Consider the following 20,741-nt stretch of genomic DNA (forward strand, 5'->3'; position numbering starts at 1 on the left):
TGCACACTAAACTAAGGGTGAAAACTAACCAAATAGAGTCATTCAATTTCAAGTTCAAAAAATATGCAAGATATTCAAATTCGATTCAAAGTTTAAAAATATAAACAATTTTGGCTTAAGCTTGATTCGAAATTAAATTTGAGCTTGAGTTTGGTTCGAGTTATTCAATCTTAATTCAAGTAGAATCAAACTATAGCTTAAAATTGCTCAAATTGTCTTTAATTAGAGTTATTTGAACCTTAATTTGAGTATTTTCGTGTTATATTATTGGAAAAATTCAAAAGAGCCTAGTTATAAATTCCAAAACATTTCAGACCTTCTTACAAAAGTGTAGCACTAAATTGATATCAGAGCCCTAAGACCTAAGACCATGAAAATAGACGACTTCAACCCCAACTCCTAATTTAGACTTAGCCCTTTTTCCAACTAACATCATCACAACAGACTTTTATAAATATCATTGTTATATCAGAATAAAAACACTTACTCCCTGCATTCTGACTCTTCACATTTAAATACAATTACAAACTTACTAATAGGCCTAGGAACAAGCTTAAAGATTTAATAAAACCAAGTCAATCTTACTTTTAAACAACTTACACAAACTGTATTCCAACAAAATCAAGAATTAAAGGATCTTAGAACAAATATTGATTTTCTCAAAGATTTTCAAGACTCTTTATATGGAAGATTTAGTCAACTTAATCTAATTCGTATTCCTAAGAAAAAGGACATACTAACACTAGCCAAACTTATTGAAGAAAATAAATCAAGAAATTTTGAACTTCAAACCACAGACTTACTAATTCAAGTCAAAGAACTACTAAACGAAAATAAAACTCAATTGAAAAATGACTTAAAAATCTTGCATACAATACTAGAAGAAATCAAATATAAATAAACAAAATCTAATTTGAAAATACACATTATGAGTAAGTCTTGAATTATATATAACAATACTCAAAGACAAAAGAAGACGGATATTACACGGTAGACTTAATCGGAAAAGAGAATAACTCTATTAGAAAATAATTTGCTATGCCTTGAGATACAAATTCAAAAGACAAACCAAACAACTAAGTGGAGAGACAGTATCTAATTTGACCAAGAACTTAAGCAAATTATCTACAATAAACCAAAGCAACCCTAAAAAACATCCTAAACCATATTCCTCTCTTATTTATACCCCACCTTTAAAATGAGTCTTAAAAAACCAACGAAACAAAAAGTTTTACAGGAGCCCCTAGAACTTTAAGGGGACAACAGAATAATACAACTTCATAGCTAAATACCATCCTAGCTAGAAAAAACAGTACTGCCAGCCATCAATCAGAAGAAATCATATACATAGAGAGAAATCTTGAATTATTCTCTAATGTACAATTGAATGCTCTTAATCCCAGAAGACTATATAGTCATGGGACACTTTCTTTCACTACTATTTTCAGACACCATCAAACAGAAACATTACATTTCCCTAATGGAGCTAAAGAAAGACTTAATCTTATGACAGACAAATCAGCTAGAACCATTATAACTAGAAGACATAATTAGATCCATCTTGCTTAATTGTCTTAAGATTAAGCGAACTAACTAGAAAAAAGTAGGTGACAAGGTACTAATAGTATTATATGACTCCCGATTCTTTGATAGAGAAAAGGCTATCATTGGACTTATCAAAGTAGACATGAACAACTTAGGGATAACTTATATTTGCTCAAATTTTAACATGACAATTACAAATTTTATAAACCATATTAAAATTATGATACAAGTCAAAGGCTATGGAGATTTCCAAATAAATAACATTCAATTAGACATTATATTCTTGAGAAAAATAATGAATAATATAAACAACAATTTCAAAGTTAATATCCAAGGAATGATCGAAACATTAATCGCAAAAGGTATTTACTTCTTAAAACCTAGAGAATTTAATTCTAAAATATTAGCAGGGTTAGAATGGAATGTGAATCTAGAACCTCAAAATCAAACCAAGGTTTAAAATATCGAGCCGTATCGGAGTTTCGGTCCCGGACCGGAACGATACAGTTTTGGTACCGTATCGTACCGTGCCGGTATGGTTTCGGTATTTTTAAAATATAAAATATATTAATTAAAATAAAAAATTTAATCTAAATATTTAAAAATAAAAAATAAAATTTTTTTGATAATTTTATAGGTTTTAATAAAGCCTATTTAAACTATCCCAAATTATAATTTTGAACTATAGCTAGGAGTTAATTATTAAAATCGTAATTAAACCTAAAGTTTTAAAATGAAAAAAAAAATCGCGCGGACTGCGCGATCACTGTGCGCGGCCCGCGCGGAGCGTCACCAGGCCCCGACGGCGTCGCCGGCCCCGGGCGGCGCCTCCGAGGCGGGGCCTCTGGCGGCGTCGCCGAGGCCTCGCGACGCCTCCAGAGGCGTACCCGGCCGGATTTCCTGTGCCGGCGCTATGCCTGTGCCGATGCCGCGGCAGAACGAAAAATCTCGTGCGTATCGTCCGATACGGCACGAGATTTCAATCCCTGAATCAAACTCTAAAACCCAATAAGTCTATTATGTACAAAGATAAACACGCGAACTTAACAGTAAGGTTCAGTGGGAATAACCCTTCTACTTCCCAACAAATCGAAGAAAAAGAAGATAATATGAATATGATAAACATTGAAGAAATAGATCAGTATAACACAAACGAAAACTTTTTCGACAATATAGAAGAATATATTTACATGTTAGCAGAGGTTGCTACTTATTTGACCTTCGAAGATCTGACGGAATTAGAACAATTCAGACAAATATACGATTAAAAGCGGACTGAGAATTATATTTTGATGAAGAAAGAAACATAATTGCTAGAAAACAAGAAGTCAATATTATGAACCTAGCAGAATCCATAACTATCTAAAGACCACTATTTAAGGTATAATATCCTGAAAGTTCCATGAGAACAATAAGTAGTAGAGGCTGCTACTTATTTGACCTTCGAAGATCTGACGGAATTAGAATAATTTGAAAAGACAAATCTATGATTAAAAACTGACTGGAATTATATTTTGATGAAGAAAGAAACATAATCGTTAGAAAATAAGAAGTCAATCTTATGAACCCAGTAAAATCCACAATTACTTCAAGACCACCATTTGAGGTACAATATCTTGAAAGTTCCATGAAAACAATAGAATACAAATAAGGGCATTCACCTAGGACTAGCATAGCTCCATATACAAACATTAATCCTCTACTTAAAATCATAGGAAGAAGACCATCAGAAATTACATTTTTTAGAAGAAATTTTGTACTTCTAAACATAACTGAATGTGACCCTCAATTATATGATACTTAGAACAATAGATTATCTCAGTAAAAAAAGACTACCAGGCAAAGCATAAACTTGATATAGAAACTAGAGAAGTCATGATGAGAGTAGGAGAAAACTACTTAGGAGATGTAGCTAGAGCTGTTTGGAAAACATATAAGGTAAAATTTTCAAAAGAAATAACAAGATTAGCATCTCAAATAAATAATATACTTAATTTTTGTTATACTATTCACATACTTCTTACAGCAAGAGATGCCAATACTAGTTGGTTCATCTATGGTGGAGTTAGTGACTCCACTATCAAGGAAGGCATGTGATGTAAATTCATGACCATGGATGTTTGTTATACATTTAATACGTATGCCAACAATTCTACCAGTATTACAAATACTTGGATCCCTTATTCTCTAAATTGGATTTTTCTGAAGACGGATTACTTCAACCTCTAATGGGTTGAATCTAATTTCTAAGATAGAGACTTGTTTCCAAGAGAGTGTTTCTAGTCCTTCTTCGGATGGTGTGAGTAGTTGGAATTGTGATGTCAAATGTATGTTTAAGACAGAGGTTGCATATTTGTGTTTTGCAGAATTTGCAAGTGCCTCTTTTGTCTATTGCTGGGTAAAATCCATATTAAAGAAGAAACATTATCTGTTCCTATCTTAAGGTTCCAGTCATGCTGACAATCTTTTAAACTAGTTTGTAAATTTAGCAAATTTATAGGAGAGAATTAAGAGAACATAAGATTAAAATTTGGAGTTAGATCATTCAATGACTCCACTAAGTCTTCTAAGTGCTGTTGTAGAGGAAAGTTAATAACACTATATTTTTCTGCTATCCCATAAGGGGTATCAATAAAAGAGTTAATTAAAGTATAATCAAAGGAAGATAAAACTTCTTCTAAGTCATTGACGGATACAATAGAATAGATAGAGGAGGCAGTAGAAACATCTGATTGGACTTCTACTAAATCTAAGTTAGTGCTAGAGACTAGTTTGGCTTCTCGTGTATACACATTCTTTCTGCTTGGACAGTAGAGGATAAATGTCTATATTGGTTACAAGCAAAACAGGTGATTATGTTAGCATAAGTTTTCTATGGTTTAAATCTTCTGACAAGTTTTTCCTTATTTAAATCAGGTTTTCGAATTTTGCTTTTCCTTAAATAACATGTTCTTTTTTATTTCATTTTTGGTTTTGCTTGTATTGCAGGCCTATGTCTTCTTCGATGGGGTTGGTGTTTATTTAAGTCATATTGTTGTGGAGTATAAATTTGATTACAGAAACCATATTGTTGATTTTTAAGTTGTTTTTGTATTTGAATGTAAGTGCATTTTTCTTTAAGTATGGCTATGATGTGTTGGACTTGTACTCCTATATTATCATATTGTGGTGTAACTTTCATATTTGTCCAAGCTTTGTGAATTTCTTTCCTTAATCTTTAAGTAATTTGTTAAATAATCTTTCTCCTAATTCAGGATTACAATAATTACCTGAGACTGTTGTAAGTACTAAAAAGTCATTGCAAAAAGGATCAGCAATCCAGTTCCAACTAAAAAGTTGAAGTTGTTCTAAGTCACGCATGACTTCCCTTTGCCTAATGTCTAAACCAGTATTAGCATCTCTAGCTATAAGAAGTCTGTGAATGGTATAACAAAAGTTAAGTAATATTATTTCCTTAAGATGCTATTCTAGTTATCTTTTCTGGAAATTTTCCCTTGTAAGCTTCCTCAAACAGCTCTAGCTACATCTCCTAAGTAATTTTCTCTTACTCTCATCACGGCTTCTCTAATTTCTATATCAAGTTCATGCTTTGCTTGGTAGTCTATTTTTCCTAAGACAATCCATTGTTCTAAGTATCATATAATTATGGGTCACATTCAATTATATTTAAAAGTACAGAATTTCTTCCAAAGAATGTAATTTCTGGTGGTCTTCTTCTTCCTGTGGTTGTAAATAGAGGATTATTATTTGTATATGGAGTTATACAAGTCCTAGATGGATGTCCTTGTCCATAATCTATTGTTCTCATGGAATTTTCAAGATACTGTACCTCAAATAGTGGTCTTGAGGTAGCTGTGATTCTGCTGGGTTCATAAGCTTGACTTCTTGTTTTCTAGCAATTATATTTTTTTTCCTTCATCAAAATATAATTCCTAGTAAGCTTTTAATCGTAAATTTATCTTTTCAAACTATTCTAATTCCGTCATATCTTCGAAGGTCAAATAGGTATCAACCTTTGATGGCATGTAAATATATTCTTCTATATCGTCCAAAAAGTTTTCGTTTGTGTTATACTGATCTATTTCTTCAATGTTCATCATATTCACATTATCTTCTTCTTCTTCGGTTTGTTGAGATGTAGAAGGGTTATATCCACTGAACCTTACTGTTAAGTTCCCATGTCTATCTTTGTACATAATAAAATCATTGGGTTTTAGAGTCTGATTTTGAGGTTCTAGATTCTCATTTCATTCTAACCCTGCTAATGTTTCAGAATCAAATTCTTTACATTTTAAAAAATAGATACCTTTTGTTAATGTTTCAATCATTCTTTGGATATTAACTGTGAAATTGTTGTTTATGCTATTCATTAATTTTCCGAAGAATATAATGTCTAATTGAATGTTATTTTTTTGGAAATCTCCATAGCCTTTGGCTTGTATCATAATTTTAATATGTTTTATAAAATCTGTAATTGCCATATTAAAATTTGGATAAATAAAAGTTATCCTTAAGTTGTTCATGTCTACTTTGATAAGTCCAATGATAGTCTTTTCTCTATCAAAAAATCAAGTCATATATAATTACTCATACATTGCCACCTACCTTTTTTCTAGTTAGTCCTCTTATTCCTAGGGCAATTAAGCTATAATATAGATGTAATTATGTCCTCTAGTTACAAGGGCTCTAGCTGATTCGTCTATCATAAGATTAAATCTTTCTTTAGCTCCATTAGGGAGGTGCAATGCTTCTGTTCGATTGTGTCTGAAATCAGAAGTAGTGAAAGAAAGTGCCCTATGACTATATAGTCTTCTGGGATTAAGAGCATTCAATTGTGCATTAGAGAATAATTCAAGATTTTTCTCTACGTCTATGATTTCTTCTAACTGATGGCTGGAAGTACTATTTCTTCTAGCTAGGATGGTATCTAGCTATGAAGTTATATTATTTTATTGTCCACTTAAAATTCTAGGAGGTCCTATAAAGCTTTCTATTTGGGTGGTTCTTGTAAGACTCATTTTGAAGGTGGGGTATAAGTTAGAAAAGAATATGTTTTAGGATGCTTTTTAGGATTACTTAGGTTTCTTGTAGATAATTTGCTTAAGTCCCTGGTTAAATTTTCGATGTTATTTCTCCACTCAGTTATTTAGTTTGTCTTTTGAATTTGTGTCTCAAGGCGTACAAATTGTTTTGTAATAGAGTTATTTTATGGTGAAGTGATGTTAAAAATGTTATAATAGTGTTGTTCTGTTGAGTTAATATTTGATCTCCTTTTCCGATTAAATCTATCGTATAATATCCGTCGTCCTTTGTCTTTGAGTATTGTTGTGTATAATTCAAAGCTGCCTCATAATATATATTTTCAAATTGGATTTTGTTCATTTATATTTGATTTCTTCTAATATTGTATGTAAAGTTTTTAAGTTATTTTCCAACTGGGTCTTATTTTTATTTAGTAGTTCTTTGACTTGAATTAGTAAGTCTTTGGCTAGTTGTGTGCAAAATTTCTCAGACTTACCTAGCACCATACGAAATTGGTACCTAGCACCGCACGAAATTGGTATCAGAGCACACCACATGAAATTGAAATTGGTATCAGAGCCCTAAGACCTAGGACTATGAAAATAGATGACTTCAACTCTTAACTCAACCGATTTCTTCTCCTACCCTCTCTTTTTAAATTCCCTAACCCTAATTTTATTCTCCCAATCCTATGAACGTCGTTGTCGTCTTCCGCCTCCTCTTGATTTCTTGGGAAACCTTAACTTCCCTTAAGTCGTACGTTGTCACACGCTGCACATTGTCGTTGATGTTGCCATCAACACTCTAGAGAAGCGAGCACAATTCGACCCTTTGATCGATTTAGCTGGGTTTTCTTGCTTAATTCTATTTGACATTTTCCTTGTGTGCGATTAAACTTGATAAATCATAATTAGGGGACTAAGCAACTATATTATTTTAAAGGGGAAAATTTCAAAGGAAAATATTGCATAATAAATCTCTTGGGGTAATTTAATTTATTTTAAAAATCATTCAACACTTTTCCCTTTGTTGCCTATCTTTTGAATTGCTTGCCATTTTATGATCTTTTTACTTCTTACACTTATATACCATTGTTACTAGAAAATAAAGGATGCTAAAGTTGATTGAAATGAAAATCTTAAGAAAGTGATTTAAAAGAATATGAATCACTTCATGAACACCGAAAGACTAAGACAAACAAATTATAATTTAATAACATTGAATGAACTACTTGTAGGATAGAGCTTTGGCTCTGCCCTTGGAAAGAGCAGCATACTACGTGTAGTATAAAGCTTCAACTACGCCTTTTGAAAGAGTTGCATGACTACGTGCAATGTAGAAATTTAGTTCCGCACTCTAAAGGAATTGTGTGACGGCTTTTATTGAATTAACAAAACAAAATTTATTGCTTATAATGCGACATCCCTTGAGTCTTTAGTGCATGTGTAAGCTTCAACTATTATATAAGAAATATTTTTCTCATTGAGTAGATTGCAAGTAGGGATAAGCAAAAGATCGATTAAATCTTAACGGACCAGACCAATCAAATTTGGAAGTTTAATTATGTTAATTGGAAATTTTCATTTTTAAAAAAAATATACATTTTTTCAATTTATTCGGTTCAATTTCGATTTTAAATTCGCAAAAGGGATTGGATTGCTCGGGAACAAAAAGAAAGGCCCAAGTTCATAAATATGTTATCAGTCGATTGATATATTAAAATCAGTATATGCATAAATCGGGCGCAACTCGACTCATAAAACAGTCTAATTCGATTGTTCAATATGATTCGATTAATGACATCATTAGAGGACTGATGACATCATTAATCAACTAATAAGAAAAGTTTGATTAATTCGGTAACCGATCGAATTAATCGATTTGATATGTTCGATTTTGGTAGCAAAGTTCAATCAGTTCGATTTGACCAAAAAAGTTTGATTTAATCAATTTTGATTTGTTCAATTCGGTCTGTTCAATTTTGAACTAATTGCTCACCCCTAATGCTAGGTCGTTCGCCCTTTATATATATTTACAATGTATTTCATATTGAGTGAATTGTGGATCGTTCACCCAATATATATACAATGGATCTTTCTCGAATGTATTATGAGTCATTCACCTTATATATTCATATAAGATAGTGGGTCATTTGCCATATATATATGAAAAATTATAAAAGAAATCAAGGATTAAAATACCATATCGCGCCACTCAAAACGGACAATTTTTACAGTTCTAACACGGAACTGGCACCGACACAACACACGCGATAATTTTGCATGCATCACACATGCATGACAGAAGGAATCAATTTGCGATTCATTTTGTGGATCACGAGAATGATTAATTAAAAAAATATTATATAAATAAATGAAGACTTACCTGGAAGCATTGGTGAAGGCAATCGACAAAGCAAACGGGGAGAGATCAGTAGCGGTGACAACAAGGTGGAAACGACTCTTTGGATAGGTACAATTTCAATTGGAGAGAGGAAAGATGTCGGTTGATGAAAAAATCACGCGGAAGGTGGCGGCAAAATAAAGAGGAGAAGGCGGCGAAAATTAAAATTACGAGGAATTAGAAAGTAGGATTTATTAAAATCTAATATAACAATCTTAATTAAAATCATTATATTAAAATAAAAAAAATTATAAACTATGATCAGTGTTATATAAGTTTTTTTATAAACCATATAATTTAAATTATATATATAATTTCTAATTAATAATTAATTACTATATAAATTAAAAATTAATTAAATAAATTGTTAATTAACTAATATAATTATAATATAAAATTTTATATTTTTATTAAAAATATTAAAAAATTAAAGTAAAAAAAATAAAATATTCTAATTAAAAATTTTAAATTCGTATTGATAATTTATTCAAAATCAAACCTTAAATTATGTTTATAAATTAAAAATAGATTAAAATTTCACAAAAATATTTAAAATGTTTCAAATAATTTTAAAATTTTGTAAACAAGTTTAGAGTTTTATAAATAATTCTAGAATTTTTAATTGTTAAAAAATTAAAAAATATATAATTTTTTTAATAAATTTGATTTTAGAATGCAATATAAGCTATATATGTATATAATATAAACTATAATATTTAATATACATATTATTCAAAATATTTATAAACTATAATTATATAAATATATTATATAAATCAATAATTAATTAAATGAACAAATAATTAATTTACATAAATTAGGATCTATGTGTTAATTCATAATTTTATATAATTATTATAGATAATAACTTTTTTGTCTTAGGATCAATGAATATTAATATACTTAGCTTTCTGCTTTTAGGATTCATGCTTCCTAAGCATATGAAACATATATTTTTATTGATATGAGCGTTTTTACTTGATCTCTACACCTAGAAAATTCTTTGGATTATCTGTCCTTTATTTCGGAAGTTTTGATAAAGATATATTGTCGAGTTTATGATTCCTAATAAAACACTTATAATTTTGTGTACTTCTGATCATTCTAAATTGAGAAAGTTGAATTTATATTCCGAAACATTCTAAATTGAGAAAGTTGAATTTATATTCCTAGGAGATTGTTTCAACTTTATAAAAATGTGTTATAGGAGATTGCTCTTTGTATAATTAATTTGTATGCTTACAAGGATGGACATTAATTTATAAAATGACCATTACTTGAAAACTTTTATACCAATAAATATATAAATTGTAATTTTTTATATATTATATAAATATATAAACTGTAATTATGTAAATATATATATTATATAAATTTAAAACTTAAACATTAATAATATAATTATAATATTTATTAACTGAATTTTTAATTTTATTAATATCTATATTTAAATGAATATTTAAATTTTTATTTTAAAATAAAAATTATATTATGCCATTTAATAATTATTTAAAAATTTTAAATAATATTTATATGTGAAAAAAATTTATTAATTATTTTCATTAAAATTAGACATTGTTCTTGTAATTTTTTATCACATAATTTTCTTATATTAATTTTGTTAATGTTATAGTTACGAATATCATTGTGAACTATTTGATCTTTTCACTATTTTTAATTTTTTTATGATGTATAGGTAATGACATCAAAATAATAATCTTATGATCTATATTATTGAATGCGACAGTGAGATCATGCATTAAAGTATAAACAACAACAACGTGAACTTTTTAATAGTCGAAGCTATAAAGGACCAATCTATGATGAATTTGAAGGTCCAAATGACGAAGAAATTTTAGCAGCTCTCGATGCCTCTCGAAGTCAATATGAATATAAGCAATATACGCAACATAGTGGTACTATAATTGACGTTAGTGGAAGTGTGATGCAGGAGCATCCAAAGATTTTTATTATTAATTTTGATAATTTTTATTTTTAATAATTTTTATTAAGTTTTTGATATTTAGAGTAGTTTTGAAAAGTTCTATTTTTTTATTTTAGAATTTTTTAAATCCGTTTAGGAAATTTTTATAAGGATTGAGTTTGTTAAGAAATTTTCCTTTTTATGAGGAATCTTTCTTTTAGAGTTTGTTAAGAAATTTTCCTTTTTACGAGGAATCTTTCTTAGAGTTTGGGTCTATATAAACATGTTATGAGTTGATGTTTAGGAGAAGAAGTTTTGGTTTAATAATATTTTCGGCAATGCCGTTTATTTCCCTATCTCTTGTTATTCTTCCGAATTAACAGGTTTTAGAAGATTGTTTCCAACGTTCGCAGTCGAACCCACGGATTCAATATTGCCCCCGGGATAATCGCTATCCCGCCCGGCGTCAGTTGGTATCAGAGCGCATCAGATCCGATGGAGGGTCGTCGTGGTCGTGGACGTGGCGGTCACGGTCGCATTCATCAGGTTCCGATAGAGGAAGCTCGTACCGTGCAAGAGGAGACGATTGAGGATTTGCGGAGGCAAGTCGCAAAATTAACCCAGCGTCTAGTGACGAAGGGTTTTGAAGATCGAAGGAGCTATGACCGTGCTTCTGATTCCGTATCTACCTTTGACAATCCTTACCACCACCCCGATAGGGTCGCGGATCGTCGAGGTCGAGAAGAACGGTATGTAGACTTCGGTTTTCAAATTGATTTACCTGAGTTTTCAGGAACTTTTCAAGCAGAAGAATTCGTTGATTGGCTCAACGAAATAGAAAGTATTTTTGATTACAATGAGGTGCCTGATCGGATGAAAGTAAAGTTGGTTGTCATCCAACTCAAGGGCCGAGCATTTGCTTGGTGGAAACAACTACGACGCTCACGAGAGAAACAAGGCAAGACCAAAATTACCGACTGGGAGAAAATGAAGAAGAAGATGAAGAGTTATTTTCTTCCTTTCGACTATACTCAGACGGTGTTTCAACGATATCAGACGTTGAGGCAGGATGCAAGATCAGTCAATGATCCCACGAAGGAGTTTTACCAGTTGATTGAAGGATTTGGGATCAACCACCCCACCACCTACAACTTCAAAAGAACACCGGCTCTGCAACACCTCTATGTCCCCCCTTCCTCCTACGACGATGAGGACAACCATGAAGATGAGGACCTCGATAACATCGAGTACGATCAGTCCTACTCTCTTGATCGTCCGATCACAGGAGGCGATGAAGATGATGACAAGATCGAAATATTTGGTGATCCAGTTTATGACGATGCTGACGAAGAAGAGATAGACCTGGACGAAGCATTGATCGAAGACCAGAAGCTCACTTTGTCCGACGGCAATCAGCAGCATGGTTCATCTATCGATGAAGTTCGAATCTCCATTGCCTCACCTTGCATTGATTCGGCAGCCCAATTCATTCAACATGAAGAAAATAAGACCGAGTTAATTGGAGATCCAATATATGATGAGGTACTTTATGATGATGAATTTGTCAATGAAGATGGTGACTATGTGTTGCAGGTTTTGAACACTGAGAATTCCCTCAATGGAGGCACCGTTGCCGGAAAAGAGCTTCTATATTCAAGTTTTGTTCAATGATGATGAATGATGAAGTTGTCAATAAAGTTGGTGTGGATCTTCAAATTCAGGAAGAAGCACAACAAACTGAAGATGCTGATATGGATGAGCGTCAAGATTTTGACATCGATGATATCGACGAAAAATTTAAGTTTGATCTTATGGCTCTCCATCCTAGAAAGCTATCTCTGGAGAGGGATGACTTTAATGTCTTTGACCCCTATCACAATCTACATGACTCAGACATTGAACTGGTGCCAAAGATGAACAAAGATAAGACAGAGGAAAAACGTACAGAGATTGCAATGATGAAAGATGAGCATCACATCTTGAAGTATGGCAAGAAAGATCTTGACTTGAAGAAGCAAGCAGTTTATGGTGATGATTGTAAGATTCTAGATAACAGACTATCTGAGGATACAGTTTATGTTCGATCAGAAGTACAACAACCGCCTAAAGATTTGACTGAGTTAATATCAGAGGATCTTCCTCCTATTCCACCACTTACGCGACGACTTTTGATTCATCAGCACTTAAAGATTTTTTATTTTGAAGACACTATCCTGAACTCGAGGATGAGTTCTTTTCAACCTGGGCCGTCTGATGCAGGAGCATCTAGAAACATGATTAGTTTATGTCTTCCGATACAATTATATTTCCTTTTGAGCTGTGATGAGAAGAAATCGAGACTATCAATCTTTCTTTTGGGCTTTGAAGAAGGACGATTGAGGCTACCAACAAGGAAGATGATCAACCCGTGGCCTCCTGATGTCATATTCATTAGCGGATCGACGAAAATTTCTAAAGCCCAGCAACTAATTAATTTTATTGATTTGGTGCAAGACGATCTTCTTCCTAGGCGACCACCTGACACTACTTTAAACTCGAGGACGAGTTTCTTTCAACCTGGGGCGACTGATGCAGGAGCATCTAAAGATTTTTATTATTAATTTTGATAATTTTTATTTTTGGAGTTTTTGATATTTAGAGTAGTTTTGAAAAGTTCTATTTTTTTATTTTAGAATTTTTTAAATCCGTTTAGGATTTTTAAGATTGAGTCTGTTAAGAAATTTTCCTTTTTATAAGGAATCTTTCTTTTAGAGTTTGTTAAGAAATTTTTCTTTTTATGAGGAATCTTTCTTTTAGAGTTTGTTAAGAAATTTTCCTTTTTACGATGAATCTTTCTTAGAGTTTGGGTCTATATAAACATGTTATGAGTTGATGTTTAGGAGAGAAGTTTTGGTTTAATAATATTTTCGGCAATGCCGTTTATTTCCCTATCTCTTGTTATTCTTCCGAATTAACAGGTTTTAGAAGATTGTTTCCAACGTTCGCAGTCGAACCCACGGATTCAATATAACCCCCGGGATAATCGCTATCCCGCCCGGCGTCAGTATCCAACATCCAAAAATCTAGTCCTGGTATTTAACCTTCGTCTGCATATGAAATTGTTAGCCTGTATTTAGATAAACAAGTGGATAAGATCAAGACTTGGATCCTATCATACAAGAAGTAATAAAACTTATATGAGGTTATATTGATGTGTGATGGTTGGACAGAACCTACATCGATGAGCATTATCAACTTTCTACTATATTGCAATAGAAAAATGATATTTTATAAATCTATTGACGTAACTATAGATTATCATGATGTATCTTACATATATCTTTTGTTGGATAGTATAGTTCAAGATATAGGTATAGAACATATGGTGCAGGTGATTACAAATAATGGTGTCAACTTTAAAAGGGTTAGAGAGTTATTGGAGCAAAGATATTATTTTGGACACCATACGCAACACACTGTATCCATTTGTGACAAATATCGGAAAACTCAATATAGTGAAAAAGGTAATGGAAAAAGATCAATCGTTAACAAAATTCCTCTATAATCATCATTGGATTTATGAATTAATGAGGAAATTTATTGATGGAGAGATTCTACAACTAGGAGTGACTTGGTTTATCACTCACTTTCTCCTATTGAAATCGTTGTTCTAGAAAAAAGTCGGATTGAAGGCCATTTTCATTTCTGAGGATTGAGAAACCTCTTGATATTCTAACACGACAGAAGGTGAGGTGTAAAAAATTATTATATATATTAGATTTTGGAAGTATATTGCAAATATTCTTATAGCAGTAGAGCTCTTGTACGTAGTTCTACGTAAATGCGATATGGGCAAGAAGCCACAAATGGACAATATTTACCGTCTAATTCATGAAGCAAAATAAGAAACTAAGAGACGTTTACAATCACCATCAAAGTATCAACATTATATTGATATAATCACTGTAAGATGGGACAACCAAATAGAAAAACATATTCATTTGACAAGTATGTATTTTTTAATTATAAGGAATTTTTAATATTGCTTTTAATAATTATATATATTTAATTATTTTAGATTATTGTCTCAATCCAACATATCAATACCGTTATAATCATGACACAAATGAAGATCTATTAGTGACCCTCATAAATATAATATAAGACTACAAACAAATAGAGAATTAGTTGTTGAGACTACTAATGAAAGTTGATTATTTTGAGAGGCAAATGGTTCTTTTACAATCCTTTTGTAGTGTCATGTAGATATAAAATAAATACAGGTAAATATATTAAAAATTATTGTTAATAAATATAATTACTATTTAAATTTTGTTCTTATTTATTTTATAACTGAGTGGTTGTTACAATATAGAGGATCAACTCCAAATTTGAAAAAGATTGCAATACGAATTCTCTTACACAAATCTTCAAATGGTTGTGAAGAACTTAGTCAACTTTCTCCCTCATTCATACAAAAATATAAAATCGTTTTTCTTATCGTCGCTTAGAGAAGATTGTCTACGTTCATTATAATATACATCTTTAATTAAGAGCAATAACAAAATAGAAGGAAGAACAAGAGTCTGGTGATATAAACCCATTTGATATTGGATTTGTCCAAATTGAGAAAAATCCAATAATAGATTGGTGGAGCGCTGTTGAGGCTGAGAATCCATTACTTGATGAAGTAGGAGACCCATTACGACCATCTCAATTTCTTATTCAGTAGATTGAAAAAATACAAATCAGAGGAGATATAGGAGAGGAAGAAGATAATGATAAAGCTTTTGATGAAGAATATTTTCTCATTTGGTTATCTCATATTGCAATGATTATATCAATATAATATTGATATTTGGTTGGTGATTATAAATGCCTCTTAATTTCCTCTTTTGCTTCATGAAATAGACTGTAAACGTTGCCCATTTATGCTTCTTTGTTAATATCAACTTTACGTAGAATAGTATATAAGGGTTCTACTACTATAAGAATATCTGCAATATAGTCTCAAAATCTAACAGATATAATAATTTTCTACACCTTGCCTTTAGTCGTGTTAGAATATTGAGAGGCTTCCCAATCTTCATAAATGAACATGACATTCAATCCAACTTTTTTCTGAAACAATGATTTTAACAGGAGGAAGTGAGTGACAAACATAATCACTCCTGGTCGCAGAATCTCCCCGTTAATAAATTTCCTCAATAATTCATGAATCTAATGATGATTATAGAGGAATTTTATTAACGATTGACTTTTTCTAGTATCTTCTTTACTATATCAAGTTTACCAATATCTGTCATCATCAAATCAATATAGTATGTTGCACATTGTGTCTAAAATAAAATTTTATATTTTTGCTCCAATAACTCTCTAGCCCTCTTAAAGTTGACATCATTATCTGCAATCACTTGCATTTTATGTTCTGTACTTATCTTTTGAACTACACTATCAATCAAATAATATATGTAAAGTGTCTTATGATAGTTAGTAATTGCATCAATAGATTTATGAAAATATCACCTTTCTATTGAAAGTTTATAATGCTCATCCTGTAGGTTCTGTCTAGCCATCACATATCAACATAACCTCATATAAGCCCTATTGATTCTTGCATGATAGAATCCAAATCTTAATCTTCTCCACTTCATCTAAATACGAGTCAATAATTTTATTTGTAGTCGGAGGTTGAATACCAACCCTAGATTTTTGAATGTTCGACATTATACCAAGGTAGTTTGTGTTGTTTGCTGCATTAGGGGGAATACGATTAAAATGAAAAAATTTAGCAATACTTTAACTAATTGATTTCTTCTGCTCTCTTCTATAGGCATTATCAATCCTAATTTGTTTGCTAATTTAGTTTGGGAATGTCACTGGATCAACATCAACAATATCAAGTATACATTTTCATCCCATAGAAAGAAAAAAACGACTAATACCACATTATGTTAAAGAAATACAAATACTTGCACTCCTTCCTAATATTGTTGTAGTAGTTGAGTCACTTCCACTGGCACCAACTGAGCCACTCTCACTTCTACTAGCGGCAACTATAGTACCACTATGTCATATATGTTGCTCATATTCATATTGATTTCGAGAGGTACTGAGAGCTATTAAAAAATCTTTGTCATTTGGACTTTCACTATGACTTTCAAATTCATCATAGATGGCTTCTTTAAAGCTTCAACTATCAAAAAGTTATGTTGTTGTTTACACTTTAATGCTTTTTTGCCATCAAATTTCTGTTTCATTACACGTCGAACTTCTTGAAAAACTTTTGGGCATTTAAAAATATACAAATATCCACCAGCAAGATGTTTTAGGCGTATGACTCTAGCATCGTGTCCAATCATATTGCAATGCAAATATTGCTAATAAAATCGATTCTCTAATTGATGTGTTTATCCAAACTGGATCATAAGATTGTTATTTTGATGTCATTACCTATGCATTATAAAAAATTAAGAATAGTAAATTGATTAAATAGTTCACAATAATATTCGTAACTATAACATTAATAAAATTAATATAAGAAAATTATTTGATAAAAAATTACAAGAAGAATATCTAATTTTAGTGAAAATAATTAATAAATAGATAAATATTTTCACATATAAATGTTATTTAAAATTTTTAAATAATTATTAAACTGCATAATAGAATTTTTTATTCTAAAATAAAAGTTTAAATATTCATTTAAATATAGATATTAATAAAATTAAAAATTCAATTAATAAATATTATAAATATATTATTAATTAGAAAAAGAGCAACCCGGTATACGAAGCTCCGTCAATACGGATCCCCAAAAAGGGCCATTTTATCAACTGAAGTCAAGAATGTCTTTATCATTTTAAGCTTATAGATTACGTATACAAAGAGTATTCTTCGATAACACATTTTTATAAAGTTAACTTGAAACAATCTCCTAAGAATATAAATTCAACTTTCTCAATTTAGAATGATCAAAAGTACACAAAATTATAAGTGTTTATTATGAATCATAAATTTGACAACATACCTTTATCAAAATTTCCGAAATAAAGAACAGGTAATCTAAAGTATTTTCTAGGCGTACAGATTAGGTAGAAACATTCATATCAACAAAAATATATATTTCATATTCTTAGGACCGTTTATATTCATGGATTATGAGCTCTTACATAAATTATGCATCCATGAGCTAGACTCTACCCGAGAGTTTCCTCGCAAGTTTAGTCAAATACTGTGCGACATGTACTCGAACAAGAAACTTTTATTATTTGCACTTTTGAAAGCGTACTTCCAGAGTGGATTGATATGAAGCTACAATCAGCAAAGCATCTTATCAGAATGGATATCCATGAAGTCAACGGGATCCACTTGGAACTTGAAAACTACAACTCTAATCCAGAAACAGAGGGAACTACAAGATCATCTCTTACAGACCAACTAAACCAAGCTTCTATCCAAAGAAGCCAGTGGTTCTAAAAGAGACATCAAGATTCCTCCGACTATACCTTAGCCGGAGAAACTTTTATAGAAAAAATCTAGACCCAAGGAAATGAGAATAAATTTCTTCCCTTTTCCCATAAATACTCAATATGAAGCTATTGTCCAAAAATATAAAAAGACATATGACCACTGGACCGTAAGAAAATTAAAAAGCTCAGTCCACATAGCTAATACCTATTTAGCCCGAAGCCACAATGCTCCACCTAGGCTGGCTGACTCATCTTCCAAGGCTCCATCACTTGACACTATTGGAGAACATAATCTTAAGAATATGATGGAAGGTTGAGCTCAGAGTTGACATCAAACTCTACTTGACAAAGAAGACTCAGACTCCAAATTATAAGCTCAAGGACAACTACTTTTGGCAGGATAAGACTCCACTACCTTTTGAGTACTCTACTTACGACTCCACTCAAGTAACTTAGACTCAAAGCAACTTAGGCCTAAAGCAAGACACCTCTATACACCTTCATCATCTAAGTTCTAATCCTCAACCCCTAATTTTGTAATCTTATTCGTGTTTGCTCAAGAGTGTTGTAAGTACGTTTGTATGTTCTTATTTAATTCCCTACTAATTTCCTAGTTATAATTATTTAGTGTGTTTCTATGTATTTATTACTAATAAATCAATGTGTTTTTTTATTATGGTCGAGTAAAATCATCTTTCTAGGTTAAGAAAGAAAGACTCTGATCTTATCTCTTTCTTGTATCTGTCGTCAATTCTTTTCTAAGTAATCTATAAGATAAACAGTAATGGTCAAGATCTAGAAAATGTTGGTCTAATAAGACTTGTGCTAGCTAAGTAAAGTAAGGTCTGATGTCATAAGACCTAAAGATAGCTGGGATATAGTACCAATACTAGATCTTCACAGGTGAGACTCACTAGAAGGTAAACAAGAAAGAACTAAGACTATTCCTACTTTCTTAGCCTAAATCTTTTCAAAACACAACCAACATATCACCTGCTAGCTTCATGTAAAATTTCCCAGACTTAAAAAAATTGTGTAACATACATTCTTCAACAAGTTTGGCTAATGTTAGAATATCCTTTTTCTTAGGAATAGTGATTAGATTTAGTTGACTAAATCTTCTGTTTAAAGAGTCTTGGGAATCTTTGAGAAATTCATGTTTCTCTTAAGGTCTTTTAAGTCTTGATTTTGTTGCACTATCGTTTGTATAAGTTGTTGTAAGGCTATGTTGCTTTGGGTTTGGTAAGTTTCTAAAGTTTTTTCTAGACCTATATGTAGATCTGTGAGTGTGTTTAAATGTGCAGAACCATAGTGCAAAGAGTGACTAAATGATTTTGATCTGATATAATAATAATGTTTATAAAAGTCAAATGTGATAATAGTTTTGGATAAAGAGCTAAGTCTAAATGGTCCAAGCTAGAGTCAGGGTTGAAGTCATCTGTTTTTATAGTCCAAGGTCTTAGGACTCTAATACCAATTTTGTGATCTTTCCGATTTTTTTTTTAAGTCTGAGAAATTTCACATGAAGCTAACAGGTGATAAGTTGATTGTGTTTTGAAAAGATCTAGGCTAAAAAAGCAGGAATAGCCTTAGTTCTTTCTTGTTTATCTTCCAGTGAGCCTCACCTATGAAAATCTAGTATTGGTACTATAACTTGGATATCTTCATGTCTTATGACATCAAACCTTGCCTTACTTAGCTAGCACAGGTCTAATTAGACCAACATTTTCTAGATCTTGACAGTTGCTATTCGTCTCATAGATTACTTAGATAAGAATTGAGAATGGATACAAGAAAGAGATAAAACCAAAGCCTTTTTTCTTAACCTAGAAAGATGATTTTACTCTGTTATAATAGAAAAATACTGATTTATCAGTAATAAGCAAAATACATACAAGCACACTAGATAATTATAACTAAGAAATTACATTGGGAAATTAAAGCAGAGAATTAAATAAGAACATATAACATAGAAAAAGAAAAACTTACAACACTCTTAAGCAAACACAAACAAGATTACAAGATTGGGGATTGAGGATTGGAACTTGGATGATGAAGTTAGATGATGAAGGGGGTAGAAGTGTCTTGCTTTAGGCCTAAGTTGCTTCGGGCCTAAGTTCTTGAGTGGAGTCATAAGTGGAGCACTTCAGGACGTAGTGAAGTCTTGTCCTGCCGAAAGTAATTGTCTTTGAGCTTATCTTCTGGAGTCTAAGTCTTCTTTATCAAGTGGAGTCTGACATCAACTTTGAGCTCAACCTTCCATCATATTCTCAAGATTATGTTCTCCAATAGTGTCATGTGATGGAGCCTTAGAAGATGGGTTAGCCAACCTGGGAGGAGCATTGTGGCTTCGAGTTAAATAGGTATTAGCTATGTGGACTGAGCTTGTTAGTTTT

The 20,741-nt window shown here is 31.5% G+C and overlaps 1 protein-coding gene and 2 pseudogenes across 1 annotated transcript in view; 1 reads left to right on the forward strand and 2 right to left on the reverse strand.

Moving 5' to 3' along the window:
• The window catches only part of LOC141827074 (D-lactate dehydrogenase [cytochrome], mitochondrial-like), an 81,371-nt gene that overhangs the window by 12,521 nt on the left and 48,109 nt on the right, over positions 1-20,741 (reverse strand). The window lies entirely within an intron of this gene.
• On the forward strand, positions 12,565-15,182 carry LOC141848570 (uncharacterized; annotated as a pseudogene).
• LOC141848596 (uncharacterized) lies at positions 15,695-17,323 on the reverse strand (annotated as a pseudogene).

This window comes from Curcuma longa, chromosome 1 (genome assembly GCF_044706935.1).
Source record: "Curcuma longa cultivar G26 ecotype Majalengka, Jawa Barat chromosome 1, ITB_CL_G26_1.1, whole genome shotgun sequence".
NCBI lineage: Eukaryota > Viridiplantae > Streptophyta > Magnoliopsida > Zingiberales > Zingiberaceae > Curcuma > Curcuma longa.